General features: G+C 47.2%; 2 long non-coding RNA genes across 3 annotated transcripts; one reads left to right on the top strand and one right to left on the bottom strand.

Moving 5' to 3' along the window:
- Positions 1 to 1,954: 1,954 nt before the first annotated feature.
- On the top strand, positions 1,955 to 8,435 carry LOC144152365 (uncharacterized). The gene is made up of 3 exons (XR_013319151.1): positions 1,955 to 2,811; positions 2,898 to 3,020; positions 8,259 to 8,435. It is a non-coding gene; the product is annotated as an uncharacterized LOC144152365 (long non-coding RNA).
- Positions 8,436 to 10,897: 2,462 nt separating this feature from the next.
- Positions 10,898 to 16,331, bottom strand: LOC144153859 (uncharacterized). 2 transcript variants are annotated; one of them, XR_013319398.1, is made up of 4 exons: positions 16,158 to 16,331; positions 15,928 to 16,059; positions 11,278 to 11,323; positions 10,898 to 11,217 (listed from the first exon to the last, which is right to left on the bottom strand). It is a non-coding gene; the product is annotated as an uncharacterized LOC144153859 (long non-coding RNA). The 2 variants fall into 2 exon arrangements; XR_013319397.1 differs by having other exon boundaries at positions 15,969 to 16,059; positions 16,158 to 16,323.
- Between the last annotated feature and the right edge of the window lie 5,562 nt (positions 16,332 to 21,893).

Raw genomic sequence — 21,893 nt, 5'->3', positions numbered from 1 at the left:
AATTACAAACTTTTCATTTCTGCGCGCCAAGAGTCCTCTGCAATGATTTAACAAGAATATGCAGCCCCGGAGAGATTACAAGACACGGGATTCGACGAACCAAAGCGACGCGCAGGAATCACCTTTGTAGGTCGCAATAGTCTTGTCTTGTTATTTCTTAGTCAACGACCGTGTGGTGAGCGACAAGAGTTTCGTGCGAACGATCGTTCGTGGCTGGCCGGTCGCAATAGTCTTGTCTTGATATTTTTTAGTCAATGACCGTGTGGTGAGCGACAAGAGTTTCGTGCGAACGATCGTTCGCGGCTGGCCATGATAGCACCGCCGTTTGAAGTTGAAGGCATACGCGCACTCGCACGTCGGAGATGAAACGCCCAGCGGCCTCAACACGGTGCTCTAATGAAATGCAGCGCAGAAGCTTGTCGCGAGCGCACTCATCACTCTCGCAAATCGAGGCGGCACAACTGATGCAGAACGCCCGTGTTCACCGTCGTAACGCACTACGCGCAAATAAGGCGGCCGCACACACTCAGTGTCTCAATCACACGCTGCACGCCACCGTGAGTGCTCTCCAGAAGTTCTTCGAGAGCGCCCTTATCACAATCGCAAGCCGAACACCTATGCACCGCAGCAACAGCAGACAAAAATTACGGCGAGAAGATCGCAGCGAAGTAACCGTACAACAGCCGCCATTTTTTTAAAACCATGACGTCACGTCCGGCAAAAAAAAAAGTTGCTTTCTTTGTTTTTTTATGTCTAGTTGGCGCATGCGCAGTAGGGCTCGTCCACCGTTCCTGAACGTCAGGTAATGACCGCCACTTCAGTGCGGCATGCTGTGCGCATGCGTTGGCAGCCGCAAGGCCGCGCCGTTTGCGTTGATGCATGTTATTGTGGGACGGCAACGGGTACAATGACGATTAGTGAAAAACAGGACTGCGTCAACCATTTAAACGACAGCAGCGCCCCTAATTTCTCGGCGTTTGCTGCGCTAGTTTTACGTTTTTCTGCATGCAGCGTTACTAATGGCGTTCTACAGCGGTTTTCTCGATTGCTCGCGTTATGCGCCTGATGTACTAGAGGCATTGTCAATCAGAGTTGGCAGTTAGCAGTTTGGTTGGGGCGTGGAACTGCGATTTCTTCATATCCTCGGGCTGTAATTACCGTTCGACGAAATGTCGTTTTGCCAGGAGACGCACGAAAGGTCAGTGCTGCTTATTTATGTACTGGTAAAAGTTGTTGTTCATTGACTTGTTCATCACTGCGTCCGGTAAACATGCTGCTCCGCTGCCTGTTCGTTTTCGAGAAACGTTTGTTGCCGTTATTCACATAAGCTTGCGTGTTTGTGGGTCGGAGTCGGCTTGACATTTCTGACTGCGTACGTTCGCTAGTGCTATTTAGAAAGTTGCTGCTGCGCGCATTTCTCGAGTCTGCATGTCTCCTTACGGTGTGGTGTTGCTTAGTTGTATATTGACGGTTGCTGTACCTGTCAGCGGTACTGAATCTTCTCGGGTTAGTCGCTCGTTATTGTCTCGCCGCGCGCACGCACTGAACAACTTGTTTGTCAGAGCGTCTGACTTTAGGCTTATCTATATTTTTAAACTTTCGTGTTAATTGCGTTGTGTTTGGTTTGCTGAGAACCATAAATTTACTGTGCTATCACACTATTCCACCTAATGTTGATGTGCGTCCAAGGCGTTAGCGGCAGCACTGCTTACGTTTATCTGTGGTGTGTGTGTAGTTCCATGTTTCTTCCAATGCCTTCGATGAACTCAAATGTTTTATTTCCACTAGTGAACTTTAATTGGCTCCGTGACGTGTAGTGAAATGCACGGGAAAGTGGTTGTCTTAGCAGTACAAAATGTTCCGTTTGTGGAGGGGAAGGCAGGTGGAAACACGCAGAAAGTGTGGTGCCGCTTCTATGCAGTCAATGTCAGTGTCAACCTGAGACATCAGAATAATTACCCATAAGGCTCACGTGTTGACTATTAAAAGTTCTAACATCACAAAGTAAGATTAAAAATAATTCATTCCTGCAATTTTATTCTATCAATGTCAGTGGCAGCTCGATCGAGAGTCGGAATAATTTTCAAAACGCTTAGGTGCAAAGTTGTTGCATCACGATGTGCACGAAACATTAATCCATTTCGGTTCTTCCTTGAACTTAGTAATTATACTGCGAAAGCAGATTGCTACATTCTCTATTCATCCTCTTTGACCTGTTCAGAAACAGTGTATGGCTGAATGTTTTTCATCCTCTGCAAAATAGAAATGAAAACAATTTTTTTACAGTCCCTACATGAACCTGCGAAGTCATGGCTGTGGCATTCACTATGGCTGAAGACATCTTCGGCATGCTGAAGGGTCGTCCGGGAGAGTGTGGCGGATTATGAATGCCCTGTGGGCTATTGCCACAAAAGAGTACCTTTTGAGTAGTGCAAATTGTGCAGATATTCATCAGTTTGCATAGACCAAGGACAGGTGAGCTTAAAGTATGTTAAAATATCTTTATATCAATTTTTTAGCAATTACAGATTACCAGGGCTTGAGCTGTAAAAAACGTTCAAGTTTCGTGGAACGAATCAGACATTGTTCAATATTTTGTCGTGCTCTCTCGGCAAAGCCAGGCACAAATTTATTCTCTAATATTTTTGTACTGTTTATTTTCTAGGCAATAGGGTGAACACAAACTGAAAACAACGGAACAAGGAATGCATACGGCCATTTTAATTGTATGTGGACCCCTTCTTGGAAGTGTATGATCACAAGGCAGCACATTAAAGCTCTTGCACCGGATGAAATCATTGCATTCTACAAGTAAGGACGCACTGCCATTTTTGGGTCTTTCGTGGTGCGTTTCTAGGTAGTTGCTTTATAAATATTAGTTTGAAACTTCTTTTCAGTGACAACTTGGCCTGTGGTTCGAGGTGACAGTATGAGCTTTTCGGAACACGTTGGCAAAACTTTCCCGGAAGTGCACTTTGAGACGGCCCTGGCAGAAGCTCCCAGATCGTAATTATGGTTGGGTAAGCTGGCATTTTGTTTTTGCGGGAGTGGGAGTGTTCATTCTAATAAAATCTCGCGGTTTGGAAGTTATCGTGAACGCCAATATTGGGAATTGTTCTCACATTCAGCGTATTTCGGATGCTGCAACAGTGGTCAAAAAGGCCACTATTTTGCATTTAGGCTTTGCATATATTTAGCTTTTATACCTTGAGAGTTGTTGCTGTGATATGATGGCACCGCGCACGGGCCCAACGTGGTTGCTACTGCAACAATACAGTGGCAACTGAAGATTTAAATTTCCCGCTTTTAATACTCCCGTAGTACCAATAATACTCCCAAATACAGCAATAGCATGAGTAATGCTTGCATTGGATTTCGATAGCTGGCTAAATAAGGGCATAATATTTTTTGAAGGGAATTGTTTAGAACACAGCGACGTCTGCAAGAAAATGGGCTGTGGTTGTGATTTATAAGAAAATTGTGCAACAGCTTAGTTCAGCATTATTCAGCTCAACGTCTGGAGGTAATACATATCGAGAGGGAAATAATTTCGGTGGAAATAACTCCATAAAACATTTCTGTCACAGTGCGATATTTATGATTTCTTATGACTGGCCATTTATTTCCTTGTGATAGAAACATCGTTTAGCTGTAAGTTATATTAAGACAGTCTCACTACAGCATTCTAGAGAGCACATTATACAGTACAGAGAACATTTTTTGCTGTGAGAAGATGTGTAAAATATAATGCCGAAAGGTTATTATAATAAGAATATAATAACCCCTCAAATAATAATATTTAATTAATAAACTGAACCTCTCAAGGATAAAAACCTTATATTCAGGATACCGAGGCAGCAAAGTGGGATACTTTCCAGAATCAGAGCAATTTCATTGATTGTCTGTTCTGATATTGTTTAGCGCACTTTCACCTTTAGCAGCACTCCCAGAAAAAAAAACGCAAGAAATCACTGATTTTAAATCAATTGCTGTGCTATGAAAGGGCCTAAGCAACTCACTCATTTAAAGCAACCATGTAACAAAATTTTCTTGTTTCCTTAAAGGTACATGAGCTGAGCAGTAAGTCTTCTCGAGGGCCGGTTAGTCTGAGAGAAGGGAATGGCGGCATCAATATTGTCCCCAAGAAACACATCACGGATGCGCCGCCTGCATTGTCACTTCAGGATGTGGTGATCCTCTTCGCCCCATGTCATCTTTTACATGGTGTCATCATGTTCTTATGGATATATGCCTTTGGAGAGCTCTTGGGACTTTTGCCGGGATTTCTTGGACAGCATGATGAATTTGACAGTGGCCTGGTGTCATTTAAGTTGGAGTCTGTTGAAATAGTTGAAGTGGTCAGCTCTACTTGGGATTTTAAATTATTGGTAGAGGTTAAAGTATCTCTTGAAAGGTATGAAGGAGTTCAGGTGAAAGGCATGAAGGAGGTCAGGTCTGATGAAGAGGTTTAAATTACTGGCACATGCAAGTTGCATCTCAACTGAACACTGAAGTCGTGCCTTGCTTAACAATTTTTTATCATTGGCACAATGCGCAGGCTGACTTTGAATCTATTGTGAGTGTTAATGGCACGGCATTTTAACGTCTTTATTATTCAAGGGTAGCTCATGAGATTTTTTTCATGGCAGTGCTGCTGCGGCTGCAAAAGTAACAGTGCGTATTTAAGCAGACGGCTTCCGCCTCCTTGATAAATTTTAGTACTGTATTTGAGCTGACACCCATGCCTTAGGAAAATGAAAAATGTGCGTATTTGGTTGAACAAGTTTTCTCCTTTGAACAAAGTTGCATTTCTTGCTTGGCAGAGGCAGAGCTTTGGTCACAATTACACTGACAGCAAGACGGGAGGGTTTTTGTAGCACGCGACTGTGAATTTTACTTCAGGTAAAATGTTGAAGCTGGAAAAAATGCTTTCAGGTCTGCTTTGTAAAACTGGACACCTGTATTTTTCAACGCTGGCTTGTTTGGTTCTTAAGTATGTCTGACTTGTTCCCGCTTGAACTGATGACGTGTATATAATTAGTCTACTAGCTAAATTTTAACATGTGTAAAATGCTCCCAGCTGCCTGGTTTGCAAATTATATAAGATTCACACTGGCTTTTATGAGATTTCTTCGGATGAATTATTTTAAACAACTACAAATTCTTTGGGCAAGTAACGTGCCTTAAAGGGACAGAAAACCGATTTTTGTCGAGTATATATTCTCTATCCCAAACGAAAGGGCATCACTTAAAGCCCCTAGGCGAGAAACGGTTTTGCTGATAAGGCCCTAGAATTTCTTAAATCGAAATTTTTATATCTACGAGGCGTATGTGTCCCTCCCAAAAACAATGCTGGCAACTATGTCATAGAGTAGCTCGGCAGCATACTTTTGTCTGTATGCGAAATAAAAAACGATATTTAAAAACTTGTCTCCAGCTAAAAAAGTTTGAATCGCAGGCATTCCTGTTCCTTTATGTGTGTTTTTAATGCAACGGTCTATTTTGCACGAATGCGCCATCTGTTGGGATAGACGATAGGTAGAATCTGGCTTCACGTTGTGGAGGCGGGAAGTTCGATTCTCCCCGGGAGCGACTTTTTTTTTTTTTTTTAAGCTGCCGTTGGCGTATTTGGAAACTGAAATAAATTATTTTGGCAGAACAAACGCCCCTGACTCAGGCAGAATCGTCAAAGCTCCTTCACGGGGTCTGTTTACAGAACGCTGCCATTGATTCTGGGCATGGAGGCTCAGTTAGCCACACTTAGAGCAACCCTGCGGAGGCGGGCGGCGTGTGTTTAAAATTTCAAAATAATGTTTAGAAATACATCTACAATTTAACCTTCTTCAAATACTTGTGTTAAAAGGTTTTCAATACGTAAACAAACGTTTCAGCAGTTACAGTAGCTGCTGGGTTTATAGGTCACGTGACAGGGACACATATTGTAGTGTCAAGTTTCGGCACTACGAACCGCCACCCTTCCGATTTCAGGAAGTTTGCTGCCGAATTAAAATTATTTCCACCAATTTGTTTAGAAATTGCTTGTGGTTACCGGGCTAAATAAAACGCCGACTTTCATTTGGGATAGAACACATACACACGACAAAAATCGGTTGTCTGTCCCTTTAAGTCAAAAGCCTTTTCAGGACGCTCATAAAGTCTGTTTTGGCTACAAAAAGCTTGACGTTACACTTACGTCTGGTGTCAGGAAACTGTACTATCTTTAATATTCATGTTTTAATTTGTGGAATACTGCCACATGTGACCTTGAGTCGAAATGTTTTATCGTTAAGGTTGGCTCGAGCGTTCTTTTCCTAAGCTCTTGCACTGCACTGTTGTAGGCTTGTGATAATACAACCGCGTATGGATTGTTTTTAGGCCTTTCCCTACAATGGAACAGCAAACTGCATTTTCCCAAACAGTTATGCGTAAACATGGTATGGCAAGCGCAAAGGGTACTTCCGCCTTTGAGTTACCTTGTTTTATCTGATAAGACAGCATATTTGATGCTCACTGTTGTATAATGTCTGTGTCAGTGCCGCGGTAGACGCACAAGTCTATTTTTGACACAGTTGCCCCTAAAACCGTCTTTATTACCCTGGTTTTTGAGTAAAGGTTAATATGTGAAAATGCCACTTTGAGCCTAGTGTTATCGTTATGGTATTTATTCCTTGTACGTTGGTCATTTTATGTGCACTGATGGAGGCGAAAAGCAAAAACGCCCGTGTGTACGAGATTTCGGCGCACGTTAAAGATCCCCAGGCGGTCAAAATTAATCCGGAGCCCTCCAGTACGGCGCGCCTCATCGCCTGCGTTGCGTCGGCGCGTTAAACCCTACAATCAATCAATCAAAATCATTTTCTGTGCAATTTAAAATAGACAGCTATTCATATCTGGAATGTATGCATACTTGCACCCAATAAAGTTGTATAGCAGTGTGTGAGTCATAATAGTTGGTTTCATCTGTATTTTAATGCAAGTATATTGTTTCTTTTACATGCAGCTAAAACTCAGAACAAGATTCTGCGGGTGAAGCCAAAGACTTCGTGCCGCTCTAGGTGCCTCATACCAATATTTATATGGAACTGTGCGCCGATAGGCAACTGTTGAGAACTGTCAGGGACCACACTGCTGCGGTGGTTTCTGCTTTCCAATTGTTAGTATCACTGCGGGTCATATATAAAGGTTGCGTTAAAATGGTGCTTGCGATTTCCTGCTGATACCAACGCATCCGCCAGCCTGCATATGAACTGGGTGTATACCGACAGGAAAGCAGAAATATTAGAAAAGTGGAGTCCCATAGACAGCTTCCCAATGTCTATAGGAGCACCGTTTTATATAAACAGCTGGTCTGAAGGTACCTGGAACGGCGAACCGGACGAATACCATAATAATTTTACATGGATCAATGTTCCAGTAACTAAACTACAGTTTTATTTGGAACAGTGATCCGCATACTTTTATTTGGAACACTGATCCACATAATTTAGTCGCAAAAATATGTGCTGCACTGTTACACTTAATTTTCAGGATATGTGGAACACGGTTCCAAATATATAACTGGAACTTTTTTGCAAAAAAGTTCCAGTTACTAAGTGGATCTGATGTGGAACCAGGTTAAGAGTGTAGGTTGCAAGTTTCCTGCATATTTCTAATATTAAGCCTATTTTTCAAATTTTTTGAAGCACTTCACCAACTCCAACGATGATCTCTCTGGAGAAGGATATATGAGAATTGAGAACCGCTTATGAAACGTGAAGCAAGTTCACTGTGTTCGTGTATGCCGTCTGCCCGGTAGTGCGTTAGCCTTGCGCGGTGTGCTGTACTATTCGTTGTAAGAACATTAGCATGCCGTTATGTGATTGTGGAAATTTTTACTGTACATATAAAATACAGCCAGTTTCGGACGTCTGACTGGACGTACGTGTTAAAACCGGACGTCCACCGGACGTACATGGTACGTCCATCGGCCCTAAAACGGACGTCATACCGACGTCCGCTAGAGCCGGAATGTACGTACGGCGGACGGCCGACGGACGTCCGGTGGTTGCTTGGGTTGTTCATATCTCAAATCTTAGAAGGATGACTGAAAGTCTATAAAACTAATTTCATGTAATCTGGGGTGCCTAAGGATGCTTATCGGCCTGCTCCCTTCCCTACTATGGAGCTGTAATAAACCGGGTCGCCAGCCCGCAGCTGCTTCCATTCCTGACTGCTGCGTATGTGTAACTTTGGCGTTTTCTTGCTCTTTTTTTTTTCAGATGTTGCATTCACTTGGCTTCAGCCCGCTGGCCTTGTTCGACAAGCCAGGACACCTCTTTGAAGCTCCAAACCCGAAGCGCGTCCAAGCCTGCCCATGTTCTGTACAAGCTTGCAATCCTTCACGCCGCCAAAACATGACGTAGCATCTCGCCATGTCGCTCATACTCCTTGCTTCAATTGCGAAAATAAAAGTTTTTAAATATTTTCTGCCTCTATCAAGGCTCCTGAGCTCGCTGGCTACGCCAGCTTGAGCACAGTGGCGTGCATGTACAGAATTGAAAAGAAAAAAAAAATTAAAAATATGAATATAAAATGGAATTTGGATGGGAAACAAACCCTCACTCACTAAGATCTCTGAATACGAATAAATAAGATCACATGAAAACTCACGTCGAAGAGAAAACTTACACACGTGATGTGAAGTTTCCCCCAAAAGGTCTAACATTACGCTGCACGCAAGGGAGCAAATTCTGACTTTCCTAGGCCAACCTCTCCAATAAACATATTTCTCGCTCTCTTTCTCTCTCGGGTACAAGGACTGACACCCTTCTGCGGGGCTTATACTTCCACAGTTCCAGTGAAAAGTTTAACTAAAGAATGCTTGAAAAGACCCCCTTTAACAGCAAAAGATTTGCCCGATAACATAAAAGTTCTCACCCTTCGAGCCGAAGTATTCTGTACTATGGTCAAAACACGGCAAGTTTGCTGAAAGGTCCGCGGATTTCTAAATTACTGTCTCCGTTAATTAATTACGCGAAACTCGGTAATGCGTGGCTAATTACAGCTTCGCAGGCTTGTGGATGTGAAGGGGCGTATATTTTGAGCGTCCCGATAATCTTTGGCCTGAACAGGCGTTGTCTAACCATTCTGAAGGCACCAAAAGGCGCTAAGAAGCACGATTTGCGTCGCCGTTATCTGGAAAATCTTTTGCTGATAAGGGGGGTCGTTTCAAGCGTTCTTTAGCGAAACTTTTTTCCCTCAAAGGGTGTGGGTATAGCCCTGCAAAAGAGAGTCAGCACGTACAACCTCAAGGGAGTCAAAGTTTACACCTTTTCGCGCAGCCTAATGTTACGCCATGGTTACACCTTCGAGTGAAAAGTTTTGTAAAAGAATGCTTGAAAATACCCCCCTTATCAGCAAAAGATTTTCCTGATAACGGCGACGCAAATCGTGCCTCTTGGCGCCTTCCTTGCCCTTTTTGGCGCAGTCGGAATGGTTAGAAAGCGCCCGTTGAGGCAAAGACTGCATGCAGGCCGAGTTGAGACCTACGTATTTCGGCAAGGGTTTGCAACCAGAGCGGACTGACAGATCCGCACCCGGGCCCGAGCCATAGCCCGCGGCGCGAGCGCGCAGGGGTTTGTAACCAGAGCGGACTGAAACTGGCGACCACCTGCACCCGCTCTTTTAGCGGGGAGGGCATTCCTGGTTTGGCAACCATGGTAGCCCCGCAAAAAAATGGCGGGAAAATTTGCGGGTACGCCAGCCGAAATGCTACTCGTATTTCGTCCCCATTAGTACACCCGTGGCTAGTAGCGCTAGTTCTGAAGCTTTCAGCCTTAACTTTACCAGGCAAATTACTCATGTGTTTAGTTCCACACGCATTAGGGAACATTATTAGAGCCATTTAATGGCGGAGTCTGTCCGTGAGAGGGCGTTTCTCTGCGCCAATGATGTGTGGAGGTTAGATGGCGGTATACAGTGGCCGGCAGATTTCGTCGTCTTGTCAGAGATTGAGCCCCGCGCATAAGCCGCAAGCCTGATTCAGTACCTTTTCAGCAATTTTTTTACCTTTTGTTCCTTTCTCTTTCATTTGTTTTACTTGGTCTGTTATCGCATTAGTTTGTTTAATTAATTCAGTACATGTATTTCTATCATCGAATAGGACTCCTCTGGTTTGAAGCGAAAATATGGCCGTATGTGAACATTATTTGTTTGCCGCTGTGCTTTCGGTGCCTCTGATTAGTGCTGAACGCTTTGGTAAGTGAAGCAAGGGAGGACAACAATCGTGAATCATTTTATGCATTTTTATTGACCACGAAGGAAATATATTCTCTGCCAGGGCACACTTGCTTTCGAGATGAAGGAGCCCACTGGCCAAGCAAGTAGGCGGGAGACATGGTTTATCTGGACACAAATTGGTGCAGTTAGAGCCACTGAGAAAACTAAACAGTACGCCTAGTATTACAGTCAACTCTACGAGTGACGACAAGAACGTTCAGACTTCTGTCCGCATGCTACTTTGCCGGCGGCTACGCCAAACTCCCCTGTACAAGTTACACACAACAGTCCATTTACCTTTTTCGCCGTCCGGGGCCAAATCCTGGGAGGACACGTTGCCTAGAATGAACACTTCCACACCAGCCAAAGGACAAAGTACCCGAGTAAGAACTTCTCTTCATGATGGCTGTCCCTAGCCGCACTCCTAGCGAATCATTTTTGGAATTATGCTCACTAGGAGTGCGAACTTGTTCGCTCTTTTTTTTTCTCTCCCAACTTTAATGAGCGCCATTGTGAGAACTAGGATTTGCTAAAATACTGTTCGAAACGAGATACAAGAGACCGACACAGTACTTGATGTCGCTCGAGCCGACAGAGCCAGCGAGCCGCATCGACTGTGTACAAACGACAAAGGCAGTACTCCGGTTTCGAACAGGGTTTAATTCCAAGACAGGCGCAGCGACGGACAGCTCGACTCGAACGGCATCCGTGAAGGCTCGATGACGGCACCGTCCTCCAAGGTGGTAACCAGGACGCATAGATAGGAGGCGGTCTGCACCTCCTCTCACGTTAAAAATGTTACGTTTAGGGAGGCCACCATTCCTTACCGATTACAAACAGGGTTTAATGATTTCAACACAGGCGCAGGCATGTACAGCTCGAATCGAACGGCATTCTGGACGTCTCGATGACGGCCCCGTCCTGCTCGGTGGTGGCCGGTACGCATAGGCAGGCGGCGGTCTGGAACAAAAGGCAAAGCACGTTAGAAATGTTGCAATTTCGAAGGTAATCACGGCTTACCGAATGCGGGGTCCATGATTACGCCTGGCAGGAACGGGAGGGGACGCTGAAAGGCAAAGTAACAGACGAATAGCGACAGAACCACTTTCATTACCAGAAAACGCCTCTTACAAAACACGCCTCGTCGAGCTCAGTAGATAGGACAGATGGAGACGTGTACCTGCCTAGCCAGAAGAGTAGTGCATCTTTGCTGGAAGGAGCAAGTGCAATAAGACACAACACAAGGGTCGGGGAAAGGGGAGGGCGGAGGCGGTGCCGGACGCGAACCTGAAAGGGAACCAAGGACACCAATTCCATCACTCGCCTTTGCCACGACCCCAATTTGGAGCCGCGGACCGCAGAGCTGCGTTCCGTGCTTCAGTGATGCTCGTTGAAGGTGTCGACTGTATTCCGAACGCCGCGCGAACCGAGGACGTACTATCGCGGTCACACTTAGTGGGAACGCGGGAGCGCGTGGCACGAGCAACTACTAGAGCTTCCTAACGGCGCCGCGCGGAAACAGCACGCCTGCGCGTTGTGAGGGTCCGGAGAGTACAGAGCTCATCGCGCGCATCGCGTCATCGGGCGGCAGCGCGTCGTCTGTTATATGCAAGCTCCCGGCGCTAAACGAGCAGCAGACGTTGCCAGCGGCCGTGAACAGCATTTGCAGATACGCAGCAATTTTTAAAGCAAAGCTTTTTACCTCTACCCCCCAAGGGTTCTTTCGCGACCGTTGGTGTCACCAGAAAACTCCCGCGAACAAATAAAAGAATTTACTGCACTGCCAGGAATCGAACCTAAAACTAACAGACTAACAAAGCGAGAGCCCGTTGTCTTACCGATTTAGCTACGAGCCCACGCGGAGACGAGGAAGAAAAGTGGTGCACTCACCAAGCACATCTAGGGGTTTAACTCCTGCATTTTCGCTGAATGCCACGCGATAGCGATTCAAGGAAGCTCACACCAACCCATGACATCACTTCTAGTACGCCAGTGTGCTAAAGCCTGTGGCTTCCAGTACACACGTAAAATTCTCAGCTCCCTGTCATCCGCCCTCACGACAAACGACACCCCAAAGAACACATTCAAATACTCCTTGATGGCCAGGCCATCACTCCAAGCCCCAGAATCAAGATACTGGTCCTACATCTTCAGACCAACACCAAGAGTTACGGATCCTTGCAAAGCCTCAAACACACTATCAATAAAATCATACACATGATCAGTCGAGTTGACACCAAGAAGCGAGGCCTCAAGGAATCTGATACATTTCGATTAGTTCAAGCTTTTGTCCTCTTGAGAATCACTTACGCCAACCCCCTGCCTTCTTCTCGGCAAGGAAAAATGCTTTATATAATGATTAGAAAGGCGGTTGAGCAAGCCATTGGTCCTCCCATGAGTGCGTCCACCGAAAGGCTGCTTAGCACGGGGCTCTACAACACGGTGGAAGAGCGGTTAGAGGGCCATCTTTCTATTCAGAAGCACCGAATGAGCAGAACAGCGGCGGGTCGCCGCATCCTTCACCAGATTGGCTGGGCAGCACAGAATGTCCCTCCGCTTGATATACTCCTGAACTTTTGGCGACAAAAGCTAAAGATGCTCCCTTTGCTTTGAAATATGAACCCCTCCCAAGACAAGGGTCGCTGACAAGCACGGGCTCAAGCGCTGAACAGCAGCCTCGGTGGGCATCATGCAGTTATCTACACAGACGCCTCCCAACATCGAGGGCAGTAGTACGCCATCATTGTGGCTACCTCCAGAAACAACCTTCTTGCGTGTGCCTCACTAGAGACCGAAGAAATGACGGCAGCAGAAAAGGCAGCCATCACCTTGGCTCTCACTCTAACAGGGTTTCGTAAGGTAGTCACAGATTCCCAACGAGCCTGCCAGAATAACCAGTCGGGTTTGGTGACCCGACCTGCACTGAGCGTGCTAAAAAAAACACTCATGAAATGGTTCCATTCAGCTCATCTGGACACCAGCTCACGATTCCATGGAGGGCAACGAATACGCCCAACAAGCTTGCACTTTACCCCACCCCCCCGTGCTATGGAGCTGCACGAGGGACAGTCACCCACTTCTCTCGTTCAGGGACATAACCAAGCATTATCCCCTTTTGAGCCAGACCCTACCTTCGCCTTACCCTGAACTCTCCATTAAAAAACAAACTACCCTACGGTTCATACAATCCGGCTCCTTCCCACACCCGAAGCGCCTTCACTTAATGAACCCGAATCACTACGACGCTGAATGTAAATTTTGCTCAGAAGTAGGAACACTCCGCCACATAATCGGGGTGTGCGACTTCAGCCCTGAGCACCCTTCTCCTTTTTCGTCAACTAGCGAACAAGAGCAATGTGAGATGCTGCTGTCTAGGCTCTCTCTGCCTACACAGTTTCAACTAGCGGGTAGAGCACAGGCGGCGCAGACTGAATATGCGGTACAGTGAAGAAGGAACCAGTCCCCTGGGCGGCACTCTGTGCTGTTCAAAAATTTGAATAGAAGTATTTCCTTATGCTCTCCCTCCTAAGCTAGCTCCTCCCGCGTCTCTGCAGCCGATTTCATCGCCTCCGTCCGCGACGGCGGTGACAGGGAAGTCAGGTCGTCTAACCGGGTTAGAGCTTTAATGTTATAAAAAAAGAGTTTCCACTCACGTGCTACACCAATACAACTCAATCTACCACCGTTCATGCATCATGCAATAATTTAACCTTACCAAGAATATCTCTTTCAAGTATTAGAGGGTGTGGTTAAGGCATTCCTTTTCTCTCTGTTTTCACTATTTGTAGAGCGACGTGAGTGAATTTAAGGGACGTCGCATGAGTAATCAGTGTGAGGGTCGTTTACAGCTTTGCTTTCCAACCACATTCACAGTGTGGATTGGCGCTAATTTTTTTTTGCTCGAAATAAAGGTCACATCGCGGTTCCTTGCTCAGATGCGCACCGCTATTCTGCCGCCTTTGCGTTCACAAGCAAGAATTGTCACCGCGAGCTGATGAATATTTGATGCGTGACCAAACCGGCTATGCGCGCCCACTGCCCGCATCGTCTGTGGGGGTGTCAGTTTTATCTTTGCGGGCTCAACTATGCCCGAAACGCCGGTCATGTTGAATTACGTTTTACGCCAGTGATGTAGGGATCGACGCATATATGTCTTTTGTGCGTGTTTTTACTTTATCAACAAACTGCCACCGCTTTCCGGAAGTTCTTTGGCTTAAGAGACGCTATAAAATACGCACAAAATGCGCCAGTGACGGAAGGGCCGTAGCATCTCAACATGTCAAGAGCTCCCGAAGAAGACAGGCGCCGGATCGTCGAATTGCCGTCGAAGGGCTACTCCCAGCGTCAAATCAGGGAACTCGTGAATAGGCCCCTGCATACGGTGAATAGGACTGTCCAAGCATACCGCTGCGAAGGCCGAATATGTGACGCACCTCGAGGCCACCCTGCCTGGGGTTTGGCCCTGGCCCCCGTCCACACAGCCCGCTCCGTGCAGGCACACCTTCAGCAGACCGGCGTCGATAGCTGGCATCGGTGCCGAAAGGAGCCGACCTTAACATCATCGAGAATGTTTGGGGTCGCATGAAAGTGGCGCTGAACCGGACCCTCAAGCCTTCGACCACTGCATACGAGCTGTGGGCTGCAGTGCTCGCCGAATGGCAGCGGCTGGCAAGCGACACCTCACATGTGACAGCGCTCTACGAATCACTTCCGTCAAGAATGTCTGCTGTCGTCGAAGTCGACGCACTAGTAAGGGCGTCTCAACTGGTTCCTTATTATTTTTTAACGGCCCAGACCACCGTCTTTGATTAGAAAAGCTTGAAATAAAGTGTTCCTCTGGGCCATTTACTTTACAGCGCCTTTTGTGCTGGCATTCACATGTGAAATAATTTGCGCGCTCGCCTCAGCGATAAGCCCGTCGCTGATACCTTTTTGCCTTGAAAAGCACACAAAATGTATTTACCTTCCAACAAAGTTCGTAAAGGCTCTGCCTATTGCGTAGCTCGCGGTGACAATTCTTATCTGCAAAAAATAATCCTAGACGTTTGCAGTGTTTTATTACTGCGGTTCACCGCCACTGGCAACGTCTGCTGCTCGTTTAGCGCCGGCAGCTCGCATGTAGCAGACGACGCGCTGCCGCCTGATGACGCGATGCGCGTGATGAGCTCTGTACTCTCCGGACCCTCACAACGCGCATGCCTGCTGTTTCCGCGCGGCGCCGTTAGGAAGCTCTAGTAGTAGCTCGCGCCACGCGCTCCTGCGTTCCCGCTAAGTGTGACCGCGATAGTACTAGCGGAAGGCATTATCGAAGTGCATATATCTCGGCTACCGCGGCGTTCGGAAAGAAAGACCGACTATCACCGCAACTTAACGGGGCTTCCGAGCAGAGTCCGACGCTAGAGTCCGACGCTAGAGGCAGTGGCGAAGGGCTCCAACACCGCCACTGCGCCGCTTTCCCAAAAGCTACAGCCTAACGCGCACCGCAAAGCTTTGGCGACAGTCGGAATCCCTGCGTCGCGACGGCCCAGGAAACGTCCGGCTCCGAGGCTAATGTGCGCTCGGGTAGGAAAATTCAAATACGCAAACGTTCAGCGTCGCGAAAAAATTATACGAAAGCCGGTTTCGTGGGCACGCCGCACGTCGCACCGGGCCTTCAGCCACGGAACTCACCACTTGGAAGAGTCGTCGGTGAAGACTGTGAAGCAGCATACCGTGAAGGAAGTCCGTGAGGCCCTCGTGGGTATTCGCTTGTCCGAGCGAGCCGGTTGGGAGCGGGGATGGCACAGGCACGACGAAAAACGACTGAAGGAAACGAAACCGACAACACTCATGGCATTAAACACCTGTTAGCGCGAACCAAACTCCCCAATAGACCGTGTACCGCGTGGAAAAAAACTCACCTGTCCATCGTCGCCGTCACCGCGCCGCCAGCTACTCTGCGCCCGATGGGCAACAGGCAGGCAGATGGCGTGCCCCTTGTTCTAAAACGCGCTTATCCTGGCATTAGAGAGCGCTGCTTTTGGTCGGCTACCGCCTACCCTTCCACTCTTTCACATCGATATCGTCTTCCAGAACATTCTGCCAGTTGTAAAACAAAACGAAAAAGTTATCGCATCAAGTCGCAGCCGCGCGGCCACCGGAGCATGCATGACAAGGCATTTTATGCTGCGTCACGGAGCAAGATAACCTTCTTGTTTGGTGGTTCCTCATGTCGGCTAGGGGGCTTCGGCTGGCGCGATTTCACGGTCCTATCGATCATGCGGCCGTTACCGGACGCCTTCCGCGGCTTTTGAAACCGAATAAGAAACGCCACGTCTTGAAGAAACAGTCCACTACGCGGGAACACAAATGCTACTGCGTACGAGTCATTCATTCATTCATTCATTCATTCATTCATTCATTGATTGATTGATTGATTGATTGATTGATTGATTGATTGATTGATTGATTGATTGATTGATTGATTGATTGATTGATTGATTGATTGATTGATTGATTGATTGATTGATTGATTGTAAGGTTCAACGCGCCGACAAAATGAAGGCGATGAGGCGCGCCGTATAGTGGACGGCTCCTGATTGATTTTGACCACCTGGGGATCTTTAACATGCACCTAAATCTCGTATATACAAGGGCGGTTCGGCTCTTCGTATCCACTCGAAAAGCGGCCGCCGCGGCCGGAACTCAAACCCGCGTCCCCGTTCTCAGCAGCACAACGCCTTAGCCACTGAGCCATCGCGGCGGGTGCGTACGAGTCGTGGCTGTAAGAAAATTAGTGCCCTTTCCACTCTGTGAAGAAAAATGACCTGCGAAGCTGGACGCAGTCCACGGAGTGCATGAAAGGAAACACGTTTGTTCGTACATAGCGATTGAGGATACTTCCTAGCCAATTAGCTGAATGAACTTGGAAGGACCCAAGGTTCAGTCTCGCGGACAAGCTAGGAGCTGACTCCCGCTTCGTAGGCATCTCACTGTTCGTGTAACACACCAACCCAATCCGCTCGATCACTGAGAGGACACCGGACAAGTCGCATTGGGCAGTTTGACGTCCGTGTTTAAACCTCCCGCCAGCACAACGGAGGCGCCATCAGTAAGGACCGCGTGCACGCACCCCTCCCCCCAAGCCGTGCACGCCGGCAACCGGTTATGTGCGCGGGCTTAGAAGTGAAAGAAACCTGAACAAGTAATACTGCCCCGCGTCGGCGTTTTAAGCGGGCAAGTTGCCCTTCATCCGGGAGGTATTCGCAGCTACTCGACGAGCTGGAACTACAGGGCGCAGTGCGGCGGTAGCGGCTAGAGTTCCTCTATATAGCTCCCGCAGGGACCTATATGGAGGAACTTTAGTAGCGGCTTTTTATACATGGCGAGGTTGCGCAAAACAAACAAGGTCAAAGAAGAAACGACAAGAAAGTGCGCTGCGCTTGTCCTTTCGTTTCTTATTTGCCCTCGTTTGTTTTCGTGCAACGTTGCCGTCGATCGCCTCCAACTAGGCCGGCTCGCGGTATGGCTTCCTATTCACCTATTCGCGCTTCTGTTCGGGCCGACGCCATTCCCACATTTGCCGTACTTTCGCAAACCTAACGATACCCACGCCATTCCCACATTTGCCGTACGTTCGCAAACCTAACGAGTTACCGTTGCAGTTCTACCTACTTTTAACAGAACAGTGGCGTTCCTCCGGCACTCCCAAAAGGAACTATAGTTCCAGGAACGCCGTTCCGTACAACACTGAGAACGAGAAAGTTACACGTTACACTTTTCAAGAAGCTGCCGAATCATCTAAAATTACTACATTTCCCAAAGCAGGCGTAATTAGCAAGGATTAGCAAGACGCAACATTTGACATAATGTAGACTCGCACAACATTATTATTAACCGGAATCGTGCCAGGAACAACCGGCAAATATATCTTCCCATTTGGTGCAATGTCACAGTGGATTATGACGAAGTCCCCTTATGATTACTATATATTGCAGGGCTAAATAGGCTGGATGATAATGAAAGGTCTGAAAATTAGGTTTACTAAACTTACAGTGGATGTAGACTTGTTACATAATATAAACTGAATCATCATTAGCCGGTACACCATTCTATGGAATGATTTTGCATGCTGTGCTATCAATAATATAGGAACAAATGATCCAATGGCAACATTTTTTCCAATTGCCTTTACTAAACGTGGGCGCTAAAATGGCCCAGAGTTGTTAGAAGCAATCACCAGTGTGCTACAACGTTTTAAAAATATAAAAAAGCGTGCCATATCCCACCGAACAACATTATCATGCTGAATTTTAAATACGCCTTACAGAAGTTACGAAAAGGTATCTCGACAGTATCTGCCGCATATTTTTTTTGCTTAAGTTTTTATAATGCCGAATTTAAGTGGCTCTCCTTCCTTTTATAAAAATGTAAGAAACAGCGCAAAGGACAGGACAGTATGTTTAAAAATGTAAGAACATTTTTAAACATACACCAACAAGCCCACTTGCTCCCCGTTCTAAGATACATTTCCTTTTTTATCAGGCGACATTTTTCAATCTATGCATGCCTCTGGGTAAGGTTTAATGCAAGAACTGTTTAAGATTGATACGTCTGGAATCATCCAGCCGGTTAGGGGGTAATAGGGCTTAGCACATAAAAACACAACAATTAAAAGAATAACTGTTCGGTTGCTCTAATTTCCTTCGAGGTATAAACTCCACGAAAAGGCAAACAAAGGAGCCGTATACAGCAGGTCTTAAGAAGCCGTACAGAACAGAGGTACATCAGAGCCCCGTAGAGCTCTCCCTACCATTCATAGAAATTATAAACATACGATTTTACTAAAGAGCACATCTCACGCAACCGCGCGAGAAAAAAAAAATGGCTGCGTATCTGCTCCTTTAGTTGCAAATGTCGCCGAAAGACGATAGTCGACTGGCCCCCCTGCCAAGTAAAGGCCTCCCTTCTCTTTCCCGCTCACCTCTCATGCTGATCCTCTCCCGTCTCGTTCCTCCCAAAATAAGACGCTAGACGTTTGCTCAAGTCAATTCAAATTTACCGCGTTCCACTGCTCCAAGTCGGGTGTCTTGATGCCAGCGCTGCTGTACGGCGGAGACGCGTGGGAATTGAGGAACCCTACCGCAATGTTTATAGAACCACGTTGCCCTACTCCACGCGCGTCCCAAGCAGAACGTGGATCCCATCTAGTGGAACATTTCGTTGCTACTGCCGTTTGACTTCTTAAATGCCCCCAGGAAGTAGCGCTGGCAACACCAGGTGACGGTTTTGTGCCGTTGGTGTAGTATTTCATTTGCTATAGCAAAAACTAAGCATCCCTGATTTTTTTAATAAAGGAACACTGCAAATATCACTTATGCATTCATTTTCTGCCTTATATTCGCATAATGTCTTGTTCTTGTTCAACAGCGTTGACAAGTATGAACACTGACGCCGGACTTGGATGTTTAGATTTGGCTGTGAGTATATAAGGCTATTGCACAGTTTATGTTTCACTTTGGCCGGGTGGCTGAATCGAGTCACGGACAGACAGAAAGACAGACAGATAGACATACAGACAGAACAAAATTTTTGCGTTTAAGTAGCCCAATAAAAACAATCGTCTTTAATAAAACGCAGAACGTTACGTGAAACAGTGAAACAGTTGTGGCATGAAACAAATCACAACGCCAGCCTCAGAAGAACCTCCGTCAGAATTTCCGTTCTCTTCTTGGCCACCATTAAACCCCGCTGGGATAAGGCCCCGACTTGTTATGCGGTCACTTTTCAACTCGATCGAGAATGATCTCTTTGCCATGTGCCGTGAGTATGAAACCCGGCCCTATTATGTGGAGCTACTCTGCGTCTCCTAGAGAAGCTGTGCATGGAGAGACTCCAAATCCTCCCGGCATACTAAATTGACCCCAATACAGGGTACATCGAACCGCAAGTCCCGCGTGGAGCTACGAAATTGACCGCATAGCATGTCTGTTCTGATCCACGTAGCGTTATGCGCTTCATTAAAACCCACGTCTCTAGGCTTTCCAGCAGATCTTTTGACTTTGTTTTGCCCAAGTCGCGCAACTTAGTTGTGGCTCACTGTGCAGGTCAGCGGAACGCTGTAATAAAGCAACTGCTGGGGCGTCATGACGTGGCGTGTAATCGCGCCCTTAAAGGGGTCCTGAAATACCTTCCGCCGATGCATGGATGTACATGTAACCAAATAGAGCAATGTATTAGCAATCTCCTCTCGCAAGAATTTTCTTAAAGCGATGAGTATTAGCTGAGAAATCGTAAATCAAAAACCACGCATTATCGTCGCGCCCCGTTTCCTCCTCCTTTCGCTGTTCACGGCTTGCGAGCCTTCCCTCCCATGATGCTGCGCTCCTCAGCGATGACGTACTTCCGCTATGGCGCTCCTCAGACTGCCGTCTGCTACGGGCAAGCTTTGTTGACACCATGAATCCCGCACTCCGCTCAAGGCTGGAAAAGCGAACGAAAAATCTGGCCGCATTTGTGCGGCGGCCTGGCCTTGCTCTTTCGCGGTGTATGTACGTTGCTGCAGTTACTATCGGCGGCACGTGGCTTTTTATCGGCAGCGAACTCGCAGCCGCTCGGGGAGCATCGTGCGCTCGGTCGCTTTCATGCACCGCGCACTGTTTATCCAAAAAGCGCCGTATCAGATGTGGCTTCGCTGGTGCGGGTCTTATTTTGCGGCGGTGGTAATTCCTGCCGGTGGCATGTGAAAAAGACATTTTAAACAGATACAGAACCCGTGCACAAAACGCTTCACTCATGTGATCAGTTACGCTTGGGGCGACGCGTGGTGGAGAGCGGCAACGTTGGCAAACATGCTCCGGCGCGTCTCTGAGCTTTCTAGCGCTGGAGCGATCGCCATTTCTTTGACAATCTCAAACATCGGTTGCCTTGGCAACAAGGCACAAACCGCTCCAGAAGTCAGTTACGGTTGCGTGGTTCCGGTTCAGCTCGGGGCCCCACCTCGCGACATGTGGGCACTGCAGGCGTACCACTCACTCCCATTTATATGTGCGAGATGCGTTTGATATTACAGGAGGCGATGGTGTGTGTGTTGTGGATGCCTTTGTTTCGCGATGAAATGCGACTTAGTGCTTCTGCTGGTGGATAGTGCTTCCCATGGTCTGGATTATCTTTCTCGGGCGACGTACGACTCAACCTCGCATGGGGTATGTGCAGTGTGCGTGGCTAAAAGCCATCTCGGCTTGTGCGCCAGAGTTAAGTGATTTGCTGTTCGTCCCCGCAAACCGGGTGCGAGGTGAGTGCCGAATTTACGACGGGCAGAAGGAGGCGACCCATCGTCTGTCAATCGCGGTTCAGACTTGCAACGCATGTTGTGACGTTGTGTTCGTTCGAAACGCATCTCTGGATTTTTTTAAAGTTGAATAAAATGTATGCGTGAAACCCGGGCATTCGGTTCAGGGCGTTCTCTGCGATTGCACGAAAGAAGTGCCACGGGGCTTCAACGCTTTCTTTATGGAACGTACTCAGGTAAGAGAATATCCATGTCGTGTTATGGCGGTGTTGCATTCAATACAAACGGTTAAGCATTTGTTTACACTTGTTTCGTTTGTCGTAAAATGTCCAAGCACTCCGGCACTCCGCTTGCAGATCAGCCGGCG

The sequence above is a fragment of the Haemaphysalis longicornis genome, unplaced genomic scaffold (assembly GCF_048455015.1).
Source record: "Haemaphysalis longicornis isolate Haplotype H1 unplaced genomic scaffold, Haemaphysalis longicornis Haplotype H1 scaffold_9, whole genome shotgun sequence".
In the NCBI taxonomy this organism is placed as follows: domain Eukaryota; kingdom Metazoa; phylum Arthropoda; class Arachnida; order Ixodida; family Ixodidae; genus Haemaphysalis; species Haemaphysalis longicornis.
Note: the sequence above shows the minus strand (reverse complement) of the source record. Positions and strands in the feature narration are given on the sequence as shown.